Source organism: Lepisosteus platostomus, chromosome 1 (assembly GCF_059453375.1).
Source record: "Lepisosteus platostomus isolate fLepPlt1 chromosome 1, fLepPlt1.hap1, whole genome shotgun sequence".
Lineage (NCBI taxonomy): Eukaryota > Metazoa > Chordata > Actinopteri > Semionotiformes > Lepisosteidae > Lepisosteus > Lepisosteus platostomus.
The window spans coordinates 11,019,596-11,032,379 of NC_142611.1; the positions used below are offsets into that span (position 1 = coordinate 11,019,596).

General features: G+C 46.0%; 1 protein-coding gene across 15 annotated transcripts in view; it reads right to left on the reverse strand.

Annotated features, from left to right (window-relative positions):
- Positions 1-12,784, reverse strand: part of LOC148677678 (amyloid beta precursor protein binding family B member 2-like) — a 140,067-nt gene that overhangs the window by 67,663 nt on the left and 59,620 nt on the right. The window lies entirely within an intron of this gene.

Sequence of the window (12,784 nt, forward strand, 5' to 3'; positions counted from 1 at the left end):
TTTTTTGTAATCAAGAGCTCCTGTTGAAACAGATTCTTCATACTGGAACTCAAGCGAGCTCATTTACACTCCTGTTTCACACAACGGCAAAATAACCGAAGAAACTATTTGCCCATATAAAATAACTCGAAACGCAAAAGAAAAAAATACGTTGAAGACGAATGCTTGAAAAAGAAGGTAAAAAAAATAAAAGAGGGGTCGAGATCACAGGTTCTGTTCTGGACTGTCATTTGCCAGCTCTGGCAGAGATAACCCAAACAGAGAAGCACCACCCGTGCTGATTTTGGATCGATTCCAGGGCAGGGCAAGCTCACTGCTGAACAGCGCCTCTGTGTGGCCAGTGAGGGTACCTATATGCTCACAACTTTACCAGTGAAAGCCATGTTAACCTACCAGCTGAAACTTGAGCTTTGCACTTGGAAAAGAAGGAGCTTGGCTTGAAAAGAAGCAGATATCTTGACCCCACGTATAGTTTGGCTTCATATCATGCTGGTAGAGGAGGGTTGAGGGCAAATCACAAAGTAGGGGTTAAAAGAAAAACATCTGCATGTTCCTGACATGTGCCTTTCTTAATCTTCCCAGGACCAAAATATATTAGTTCCAACCACAGCCTGCCACCTCTTCGACACTGTGCAGAATCTGCCCTTCGCTGAGCCGGGGGGGAAAGGAGACAATCGTGCGAGCTCCACCAGGTTCTCTGCAGTGCTGCCCGCAGGTCACACCGGCAGAGTGAAAACAAAACCCCAAAGGAAAACTCTCAAGCCAAAAGGAAAGCTTTGATACATAGAACAATACAAGCATTCAAAATGCCTTAAGGGGAACAGAATCAGACACCGGCAGGAACAGGAAAAGGACTTGACTCGCATGATCACCCTCTGGATAATCCTGTGCCAGTGAGGAACACAATGGCCTTTCACATGCTGTCCACCACCACGGCTGTGCTACTGCTCTCAGTATGTCACAACCTGGGCAGCATGACGGTCAGCACCACAGCTCCTGGGTATCCCTGCTCCTTCCCACCTCCAGAGACCTGCAGCGATGGGGCTGATTCTAAGAAACAGTGCCCTGCGACCTCCTCTCGGCTCTGGCATTTCCAGAAAACGTGGGCACTTTCTTTTGTACTGGCAAACCTTTTCAACATCCTGGCTGGTGCTGGCAACAGCCTCTAATCCTATATAATAACAATTAGCCTTTATGGGCTGCTAGGGCTGGGGCTGCCATCCAATGGCCCTGTCTGATCACGGGTCAACAACTGATGCTGTATATTTATGGCCAGCAGCTATAGCACCCTGCAACTCACAACTGGCAACCCACTGAAGCTAAGCGGGTGTGAGCCTGGTCAGTACCTGGATGGGAGACCTCCTGGGAAAAACTAAGGTTGCTGCTGGAAGAGGTGTTAGTGGGGCCAGCAGGGGGCACTCACCCTGCGGTCCATGTGGGTCCTAATACCCTAGTAATAGTGACACTATACTGTAAACAGACGCCGTCCTTCTGATGAGACATAAAACCGAGGTCCTGACTTCCTGTGGTCATTAAAAATCCCAGGGCGTTTCTTGAAAAGAGTAGTGGTGTAACCCCGCCGTCCTGGTCAAATTTCCCATTGGCCCTGACCAATCATGGCCTCCTGATAATCCCCATCTATGAACCGGCTTCATCACTCTGCTCTCCTCCCCACTGAGAGCTGATGTGTGGTGAGCGCTCTGGCGCACTATGGCTGCCGTCCCATCATCCAGGTGGGGCTGCACATTGGTGGTGGTGGAGGGGATCCCCATTAGCTGTAATGCGCTTTGAGTGGAGTGTCCAGAAATGTAAGCTCTTATTATTATTACTACTGGGGACCATTGCCCAGGAAAGGGTTTTCATTAAAGAAGCCACTTGGGTGACACTGTGTACGGACCCAGAGACTGATTTACCAGCCCGTCCCTCAAGTCCTTGGGATGTACTGCCATTCTCCTCTCATTCAGATGAAGTGCTGAAAATGTTCTAGGCAGCAGTGAGAGGATGCCAACTGCTTTAACAAGCTTCTCTCCAGCTGAGATGCTAGATGCTGAGTCACTGCCTCACAACAGGTCAAGCTTACTCTGGCACCACAGAACACCATTTTATTACACTGCGAAAACAAGGCCGTGTACAATTTGCCCTCCCAAATCAGGCCCACCGTTTCCTATTCCAGCCTTCCAACATGATACAACATCGGCAATGAAAAAGGTCTTATATTTTGTCACTGTCACTTGCCCTACAGAAATACTCTACAGCATGAGGCAGAGAAGCATGTAACGGCATTTACCTTGTTTTTCACTGGTTTAGAAAAGCACAAGAAAACAAAGGCCGACTCTTTCCTTGCTATGGTGAAGATTCAAAAACTTGCTGCACGTCTCATGGTAACAGAAGACAATAGGCAAGAGAGAGAAAAGAGTATAGCGAGCGTTCAAGATACGACCCGAAGATGCCAGAGCATGCATTACCATGGATTACAGAAACCCGCAATGCCATAAGTGTAGAGCTCAATTCTGAGCTCTGAAACTAGACCTTTACCGCTGAAGCCTCTTGGAAATTCTCCTAGTAGAAACCCCTTCATAAGATGATACCATAAAAACCATCGAGGGCTGTGTACAACGGCAGTGGAATTGCACCACTCCTGTTCTGTAAAACAGATGCAATTGAACTTTAAAATGGGATTTCCTTTCTGCCCTTTCCACTGTCCCACAACATCACACCTTCGTACAACCCAATAGCAGCGCGATTTTCAGCTGAAAGAAAAAAGTCTCTCCCAGAATGCTTACTGAACATTCTGGAAGCAAGGAGCTGTTCAACAGGAAATGTTGAAACGGTATTTTGGGGGAAATGCTGATATTCTATCGATGTGCAGAAAGATTCAGTGGACTGGAATGATTGCATGCCAGAGGAACGAGATCAAAAGTTTTTCTTCAGGCTATCTCAGCAATTTCAATCCACACAATTTCAGCTTTGATTTAGTTCATTGTACACCTCCTTTATATTCCTCTTTTTAAATAGACATACAATACTGCCCCAATGCATCTTAATGCAAATAATGCCACACCCACTATGTAGCAAGTCTATTTAAAGTGTTTTGGCCACTTTAAAGTGGACACCATTCAACACCCAACTTTCCACAGATCTCCTCAGCTAAAACAGTTGGAAAAGCAAACTATTTAGATATTCATTGTAAATTCATCTAAGTGATTTAATCCAATTAATTAGTAGATAACCCTTTCCAGGTTTTTTCAGGGGTTGCCCTGGGCTAGTTTCTCAGTGGTAGCAATTAAGCAGGTACCCGCTTTAATAAGAAGCACCACTTAACACTGTGCTCTGTACAAAAAAATCCAAAGTATTTAACATAGAGCACAGAATGCGTTGGAAATGCGTCGAATGAACGAGAAACACACTTCAGCCATATTGTCCCTGCTTCACAATCACAGCAGGCCTCATTCCTTTGGAAGCGGTCACAAAACCGTGAAAAAAGCTGACAGGCCAGCTGAAACTGCAGGACCTGAAGAAGAGATTTGTTTTCTTTAGTGCTCGCTTCATCAATGCGACACCAAACGGAACTGGGCCTGAGCACAACTTGCATTTGAGTTGTGCTGATTGAATCCCGGGCAGTAGTTAGCACTGCTGCCTCACAGCACTGGGACCCTGGATTCAAATCCAGACCTGGAGTGCCATCTGTGTGGAGTTTGTATGTTCTCCCCAGGTTTGTGTGGGTTTCCTCCAGGTGCTATAGTTTCCTCCCAAAGTCCAAAGACATACTGGGAGGTTAACTAGCTTCTGGGAAAACTACTTGTGTCTGTTTGTGCCCTGTGATGGACTGGTGTCCCAACTCTGCTTTCCGCCAACTGCTTGCCAGAATAGGCTTCAGCTCCTACACTGAGAACGACCTACACTGGATTGGTGTGAATTATCCTTTGCGGGTAAAGAGAATCCCTCACTGAGTGAGAGTTGTTTCCCAGGTGGCTCAACCAGGCTCAGTTCTATGATCGTGGGTCTGAGCCTGGGTCATGTCATTATCGGACTGCGACCAGGACTTCTCAAGCCTCAATGCACGATAAGCTGAGCACTGGGAATAGCTGACGAGGGCTCTTCAGGCTCACAGTTACTCCTGCGAATTCCCAGGCACTTGTGGTACAGAAGAGGAGACAAGCAATCTTCCTCCAACAGGCGCTGAGCCTCCAGCAGTGGGCTGTTATGCCTGTGAAGTGTTAAACGAGTAAGGTGCATGCTTACATTACCTCCTCCTCTCATGGAATGAGGAGCTGTGAGCCAAGACATGAAAGACACAATTAACCTTCCCGAATTGGGTGGCTACGACGAAAATAATCGGTCGCTCTAAATTTAGCAAAAGAAAAGGGAGGGAGATGCAAAGAGACATGTCACACAAAAAAAGGTCCAAGAAACGTTTCTGAAATGGCCAAGTTGTGAACAGGAAACCACAATGGAATGTAGCACACCAAGCACTGTGAACATTCAAACACTCAGTTTTGACTACTACATTTTGCAACTCATTGAAGGAGGATTTCGGGAGTCATTTTCATACTTTTCACCGTCAACTGGCTCGGTGTGGGAAAACGCTAGAAAAACAATTAAATATGACTTCAGTAATACAGTCATAATCTGCTTCCAGGTGTTTTTTGGTGTTCAAATTGTAACTGAACTAACAGGCTACAGGAAACAAGCTTGTGCCCTTATAGCCAAGACAACTGTAACAATCGCCTGGAAACAGTAACACGTTGCAAACAAACCCAAGTCTCAGAGAAAGCTACACATCCCAATGATTCGCCATATGGTTACATCTTGCAGACCATCAGACCATCTAACTTTAGAGCTGTGTCCAGGGTTCAGATATGGCTGACTCTGGGATCTCCAGACTCTCTTGCAAACCCATTAGCCCCCTCAGTAACCGGTACTCAGTACCAGGACATAAGGACGGTTGACACCTTCAATTTGCACTCTGGGAAGAAGAGTTAACAGGTTGTGTGGTATGTACTGTAGCTTTAGGCCACTAAATTGGGGGTCCAGGACCTTCTGAGAATCAGGGATAAGAATATACTGATTAGTGTAGCACGAGCAGAAAAGAGCATCATCCGCACTGAGAGAACTGCCTGCAGTCTCAGACCATACACAAGTTAAACAGCCAGAGGATTTAATGTCTGCCATGTTTGAGGCTTCTGTGCTTTAAATCAGGATTAGGTCTCTCTTTTAGCAAAGCAGATCAGGAACACGCCCGCTCAGATTGTACATCAAGGCACTGAACAGTTTAAGTATTAAAATAGGATCCCTGCAGCCTACAATGGCTCAAAATCATTATTTCACAGTTGTAAAACTGTCTTGCCACAGCAAAGTGTTCACTTATTATCTGACTACGCCAGTCTGCTGGGTGCCAACAGGAATACAGAGCATACTAACCCTCTCCCCAATATATTTTCGTATGAAAATCACTGGCATGCACATCTTAAGACTAAAAGTCGTACCTACCCTCGTAATTAACAATAACAATGGCCAGCATGTAGTCTTTTCCAAGCATCATGGCAAAAACGTACTGTATTAGCATAAAAATAAAAATAAAAACATAGGAGGCTTTTTATTTCTTTTTTTAAATCGCAGGCTAGCAGGAAAAACAATTACAAGCCAGACTTCCTGTCTGGGTCATGCAGACTCGGTCATCCCAGGGTAGTGTTAAACGGCAAAGAAACTGATCATTTGGAAAGTCCTTCCTCTAGGCACATACAGTAGTGTTGTCGTAGCAACCTGAAGATCATCTTTCCTGCAGTATCAGTGAGCACAAAGTCACGTGACCCCAGCCACAGTGAGAGGCAATCCTGCAGCTTCTGGAACAGCAGAGACACCGCGCAGACGCCAAAGCGAGCTCGCACACACAAAACTGACACCTACACCAACACCGAAACACAACCAGGAGGTATGGTGACATGGGGAACAGGGGAGACACGAGACCGCTGAACCTCAGAATCATTCAGAGTTAGAAACGCATGAGGCCAGCTCCTGCTAGTTAAAGCTGCAGTGTACCAAATAAATCTGACTTACAAAACGAACTTATATGACACACCTCATGGCAAGTACTCTCCATTCTTTGAGCAGTGCAAGGTAAAAATATAAAAACAAGACCCTACGAGTCATGAAAAGGACTGAGATTATATAAAAATACATTCAAACAGGAGTACGTTTCAGTGAGAATTCACAAAATAACACACAAAAACCAATACCAGAGATGTCACCAAAATGGTTTCAACTGATCTATCACATACATTTGGAATTTGTGAACTGAGATACCTGCACCTTAGATTATGATGTTCTGGGGTGGTTTTGCATCTACAGGTCATGGAGTCTTTTTTACAACAGGTGGAATCATGAACACCAACACATACCAAGATATTCCAGCCAAACTGGTTTCTTCTGCTAAGAAGCTCAAACTTGACAGAAAATGGACATTCCAGTAAAACAGCAATACAAAACATGCATCCAAGACCCCATAATCAATAAATTATTAGGAACCTTAAGAGTAAGACAGGCTGAACAACCCTACTGTCATTGCTTGTATTTCAAACATTCTTAAGTTACTCAGTTCTTATACCCCCAACAAAATGTGGAACTGCTTACCAACCCTCATACCAACAAGTGGAGGAGACGAGATCTACGCCTGCTTTCCTTTAAAAATTAGTTGGAGCCACCAGCAATTTCTCACACTGCGAGCCCCAAAATGCTGGCAGAATAGCTAGCACCAACACACTGGTCACAGATGACTAGAGATGTAACCCAGACTCAAAGCCGACATGTCTGGGACTATAGGTCACCAAGGGCACTTCGAACAAGTGTCTTCACTGGCGTCGCAGTACAATTCAGCTGTACTGACGAGGAATCTGCAGCCGGCAAATCCTCAGTCAGAGGCTGATTTGGAGCTTGAGATTTTACCCTCTCTGGTGACAAGAGCCAAGGAAAGGGCGACAGTGCACATCAAACTAAAACCTCTACAGCATGTCGTTGCAAAACACAAGGGAGGCTAATTGCCAAAGCTGGTTTGTCAGTTGCTCCTATTCTAGGAAGATGACAGGGATCACATGGGTCAGACAAGCTTTTAGCAGCTACTAGTTGGTTTCAGACACTCCTGGATCACTTGATAAGCCAGCCTGACTGAAGAGTCTTCTCATTCGAGCCTCTACAGTTGATGCCACTGCACTGTGCATTATCCTTCGGATGTGATGTAAAACCTGACTCTCTGTGGTCATTAAAAATCCCAGGGCGTTTCTCGAAAAGAGTAGGGGTGTAACTGGATTTTCTTCCCCTCTTTGGACCAAGTTTCACTTACCACTATGTGCAAATCGTGAGACCCCACGAGTGACCTAAAAGTATCTGGACATCAAAAGGACTGGGCCCAGATACAAAAAATTCTAAGTTAAATGTCCCTTACTTTTCTCTCTTAGTATTCCAGGAGTTTAATGCATAGTGTAGCTAAAGAGATCCTAAGTGAAGGGAAATGTACTGAAGTTATTTAACAATTAGGGTGCTTTGGGTAACTAAAACGCCCATCGAAGTTGTAAAAACAGGTACAAAAACACGCTAAAAGCCACTCCGCCCACAGAGTGTTACAAACAGAGCTTGACTCTGCCCACAGAGTGACAAATCCAGGCACAGAGTGACACAAACACACCATGACTCCGCCCACAGAGTGACAATGAGTGACTCCGCCCACAGAGTGACAAACACACCATGACGCCGCCCACAGAGTGACCACAAACACACCATGACTCCGCCCACAGAGTGACAATGAGTGACTCCACCCACAGAGTGACCACAAACACACCATGACTCCACCCACAGAGTGACAATGAGTGACTCCGCCCACAGAGTGACAAACACACCATGACACCGCCCACAGAGTGACCACAAACACACCATGACTCCGCCCACAGAGTGACAATGAGTGACTCCGCCCACAGAGTGACCACAAACACACCATGACACCGCCCACAGAGTGACACAAACACACCATGACTCCGCCCACAGAGTGACAATGAGTGACTCCGCCCACAGATTGTGACCACAAACACACCATGACTCCGCCCACAGAGTGACACAAACACACCGTGACGCCGCCCACAGAGTGACCACAAACACACCATGACTCCGCCCACAGAGTGACACAAACACACCATGACTCCGCCCACAGAGTGACACAAACACACCGTGACGCCGCCCACAGAGTGACCACAAACACACCGTGACTCCGCCCACAGAGTGACAATGAATGACTCCGCCCACAGAGTGACCACAAACACACCATGACTCCGCCCACAGAGTGACCACAAACACACCATGACTCCGCCCACAGAGTGACAATGACTGACTCCGCCCACAGAGTGACACAAACACACCATGACGCCGCCCACAGAGTGACCACAAACACACCATGACGCCGCCCACAGAGTGACAATGAGTGACAAACACAGCACGCGTGAGTGACAAACCCTGCAGGTTATCTAGCTTTATCACCATGATGGCTAAATGTAGGTTTCTGAAGATAAATTATTAAACCATTCGACAGGCCAAAGCTATATTAAGCTAAATGCCTGGCAGTTCACTAAAAGATAAAGTAACATGTCTTAATATTGTACTTTATATTGAAAACCATTACTGGTTATACATAGTATTTGAGACAAACTGTTAGGTAAATAGAAATTTCATAACTTTTGAAGGTAGCTTGTAAACCACAGTACAGAAATTAGGTATCATATTCATAACATTTCATGATGGTTTTAGCTACTTATGACAAGGACATTTCTGTTACTGAACAGCTTTGTTTAATCATAGCTTAAATGGACTGCTTTACTCCTCGAATGAAATGCCTTCTTTACACTTATACTGGAGAAGAAGAAAGAAAAATAATAGGGAGGAGGGTTCAAAACTTTTTCTTCTAAACCCCCTGTGGTGATTTCACTCTGGTTCATGACCGCACTGGCTAGATCAAACAACACAGATGAAGAGTCAATATCTTACAGTTGGAATGCACAAAGCAGCTCCGTATGGTCAATAAGAGGTCTGTGCATGGAACCTGCTGGTGTTAAATTCACTGTCTTATGTTCAATGTCTTATTGTAAGAGATGTGGTATCTTAATGCACTTGTACGCTACAACAGAAACACCATATACTGTACATAAAACTCAAATATGGCAAACAGAACTAAAAGCTACAGCTGCAACATAGTAATAAGATGGATGTTTTGAATGTGCCAAATGATTTGCAAGATCTGACATGGGCTGAAATACCAATGCGTAGTCTTGGAGGGACACAACAGAATAGAAAAGCATGGTCTCCCAAAGCTTGGAGCCTCAGACTGGCTATTGAAAAAGACCATACAACACACAAGTATGTAGAGGGTCAACAGTGCACTGATATAGTCAGGAGCCAATATTCAGTGTTCAGTCACTATTCTGTAAGAGACCATTGATCCTGTAATAAATAAGCTGGTCTAGTACTTTGACAATCATTCCTAGTACAGCTACAAGGACTCTTACAGGGGGAATGAAAAGGTCATGAGTAAATGAACTATTATACTGAGAGATAAATAAAAAACCCTGTGCTTATCACATGCTGTTATACTTGTGGCAGAAAGCTGCGCTCTGGGCTATGGCTCCCTGCGTTCAAGAACCATGTAACCTGTAGCATAAGCCCAAATCTGCAAAGTAGAGGCAACCTGGAGCTGATAAAACAATGGTTAAATCACAGGAGAATTTCCATGGGTTGAACTGCAGGAGAATCGACCAATGATTCAAGGATTCATTATAAATGCAGAAGAGCTAAGGAGTAAAGGCTCCACGGCCACATCACAGCTCTTGTATGTCGAATCTACACATCACACGTCCGACACACACCCCAACTTCCATCCATTTTTTAAGCTCATGGGGGAGCTGAGGCCTATCCCAGCAAGCACTGGGAGCAAGGCATGCTACACTCACCCAAGTGACAATTTTGCCAGAGGGCAGTCCACCTACCAGTCTGTCTTTACACTGTGGGAGGAAAGTGGAGCACCTGAAGGAAACCCACTCGAACGCCGAGAGAACATACAGATAGCGGCCCCAGGTCCTGAACGCAGCGGCCCAGAGCTGAGAAGCAGCAATGTGCCACCGTGACGTCCCATACACCAACGCTCAAATAAAAAGACACAAGTCACACGAAATTTCAAATCATTCAGGAACAAGCCAAAAGCCACCAAAAAATCAATACACAACAAAATAACCATCACCATACTGCTGTTCCGTTAGAAAGCTTACAAAAGAGGTAGAATACTGACAGTGAGGTTAGAAAAAAACACAGGAAAACACAAGGATAGGCTGAAGGATGTAGAAACCCTTATACTTACAAGGTCTCTCTTCCTCTGGGCAGACAGGCTGTAGCTGTCCTGCTACCAGCATCCTTTAGCCTCAGACACTGCACAGCACAGACACTGCACTGCAACCCCTCTCTAACGAGGGCTAGAGGGAAACTGCACACAGCAGGCATTACCTTAATTACCTTGAGCAGAAAAACTGACTTCGGAAATATTATTGTGGCAACCCCCCCCCCACACACACACACAGCAGCCTGCATGCCTCCCATTAACTAAACAAATGAATACCTATTTCAATGCGCCTGTTTAGTCGATGACCATGAAGAACCAGCAACACGTCAAGTTTGCACAACGCATCTGGAATCAAGCTGCCTACATACAGCAAGGACAGTGGATATTTTCCGTGCAGGTTTAGTACAGAAGCCCTAAACTGTGCACACAGCTGTTAATCTTTATGCCATATTGTACCGCAAACCTCGGAAGCATTTGGACAGAGAAACTGTGAGGCCTAGACAGAGAGTGAAAACTGAGCTGACCAAACATTTTGCAGGACAGTCTCTCTCAAAATAAAGCGTGGCCGGCTCCCTGCCTTCTTCTACTCCCCGGCAGAGTGCCGCAGTAATGGAAGAAATTGATTTAGCCCAGGGCTCTCATTAAAGAGCTCCGCCATCTTTAAAACCAGTCCTTCCTATTGCTCAGAGATCAATAGCCTAAACAGAGCCCAGGCAGTATACATCATCTCTGCAATGTGAAGACGTTTGTTTTTCACTCTACTTTCCTTTGAATTGGTAAAATCTCTTATGAAATAGCATCTGAAAAAACAGCATACATTCTTCACAGGTGCTTCTAAGAATATTGCAGGGCTCAGCGTCCACTTGATTATTTTTTTAGGTTTCACCCATGTGCCACAAACACAGGCACACGTGACTCTGCCCCACAGAGTGACACAAACGCAGCGTGACTCCGCCCACAGCGCGACACAAACACAGCGTGACTCCGCCCACAGCGCGACACAAACACAGCGTGACTCCGCCCACAGCGCGACACAAACGCAGGCACGCGTGACTCCGCCCACAGCGCGACACAAACGCAGGCACGCGTGACTCTGCCCACAGCGCGACACAAACACACTGTGACTCCGCCCACAGCGCGACACAAACACAGCGTGACTCCGCCCACAGCGCGACACAAACACAGGCAAATGTGACTCAGCCCACAGCGCGACACAAACGCAGGCACTCCCGACTCCTCCCACAGCACGACAAACGCAGGCACTCCCGACTCCGCCCACAGCGCGACAAACACAGGCACGAGTGACTCCGCCCACAGAGTGACACAAACACGAGTGACTCCGCCCACAGAGTGACACAAACACAGGCACGAGTGACTCCGCCCACAGAGTGACACAAACACGAGTGACTCCGTCCAAAGAGTGACACAAACACAGGCACGAGTGACTCCGCCCACAGCGCCACACAAACGCAGGCACGAGTGACTCCGCCCACAGCGCCACACAAACGCAGGCACTCGTGACTCCGCCCACAGCGCGACAGAAACGCAGGCACTCGTGACTCCGCCCACAGCGCGACACAAACGCAGGCACTCGTGACTCCGCCCACAGCGCGACACAAACGCAGGCACTCGTGACTCCGCCCAGAGCGCGACACAAAAAAGGGTGTATTCAATTATTCTCTCCACCCTTTAAACCCTGGAGCAACCTCAGCGACTACAGCAATTTCTGTAGTAAATCCAACTTACAGCAAACTTGTGACCCCATTCCATCTCGAACCTTGGTCTAAGAGATATCTACAGTAAACAGCAAAAGAGGTCAAATTCACTCATGTAAAAGGCTGGTGCAAAGAAGCAGGAATGTGTCAACAGTTTCACATTTACAAACTGAGCTGTGAGCAAGCTGGTTAATAAGCACCATCCTGTTGGAGGTTACTCCTTGAGCTACACTATCCAAAATGACCCAAATTAAAATAAAAGCAAAGATGCCCAAGACGTGCACAAATAGCAGTCAAAGTGAAGTATTTCAGCAGCAGATTTCCCTTTTATTAGTCATCCATCAGGTAAAGACTATCTTGTTTTCTGGAGTTTACCAGATAGAGATTAAGGTAAATAAGATCTGCTCAGCACCTCCTACAAATCGCCTCAGTGCAGAAAAGGGTCATAATGTGGCAGATTAACTTTAGGAAAATCCCTACATTCAGATTTTAAAGCTGAAATCAACTGTTAATCTACTTTTCAACTGAAAGTAGGCCTTAAGAAGATAAAGGTTTCAAAGGAGATTAGTGCATCATTCATCCATCCCTACAAGTACGAGTCCTGTAGCAACTAGACATTCCTAAACAGATCATCACATGTGGAGATCCCCAATGACTGGCTTGCTGTGCACATTAAGTAGTGTATCTTTCTGCACAGTTTGTG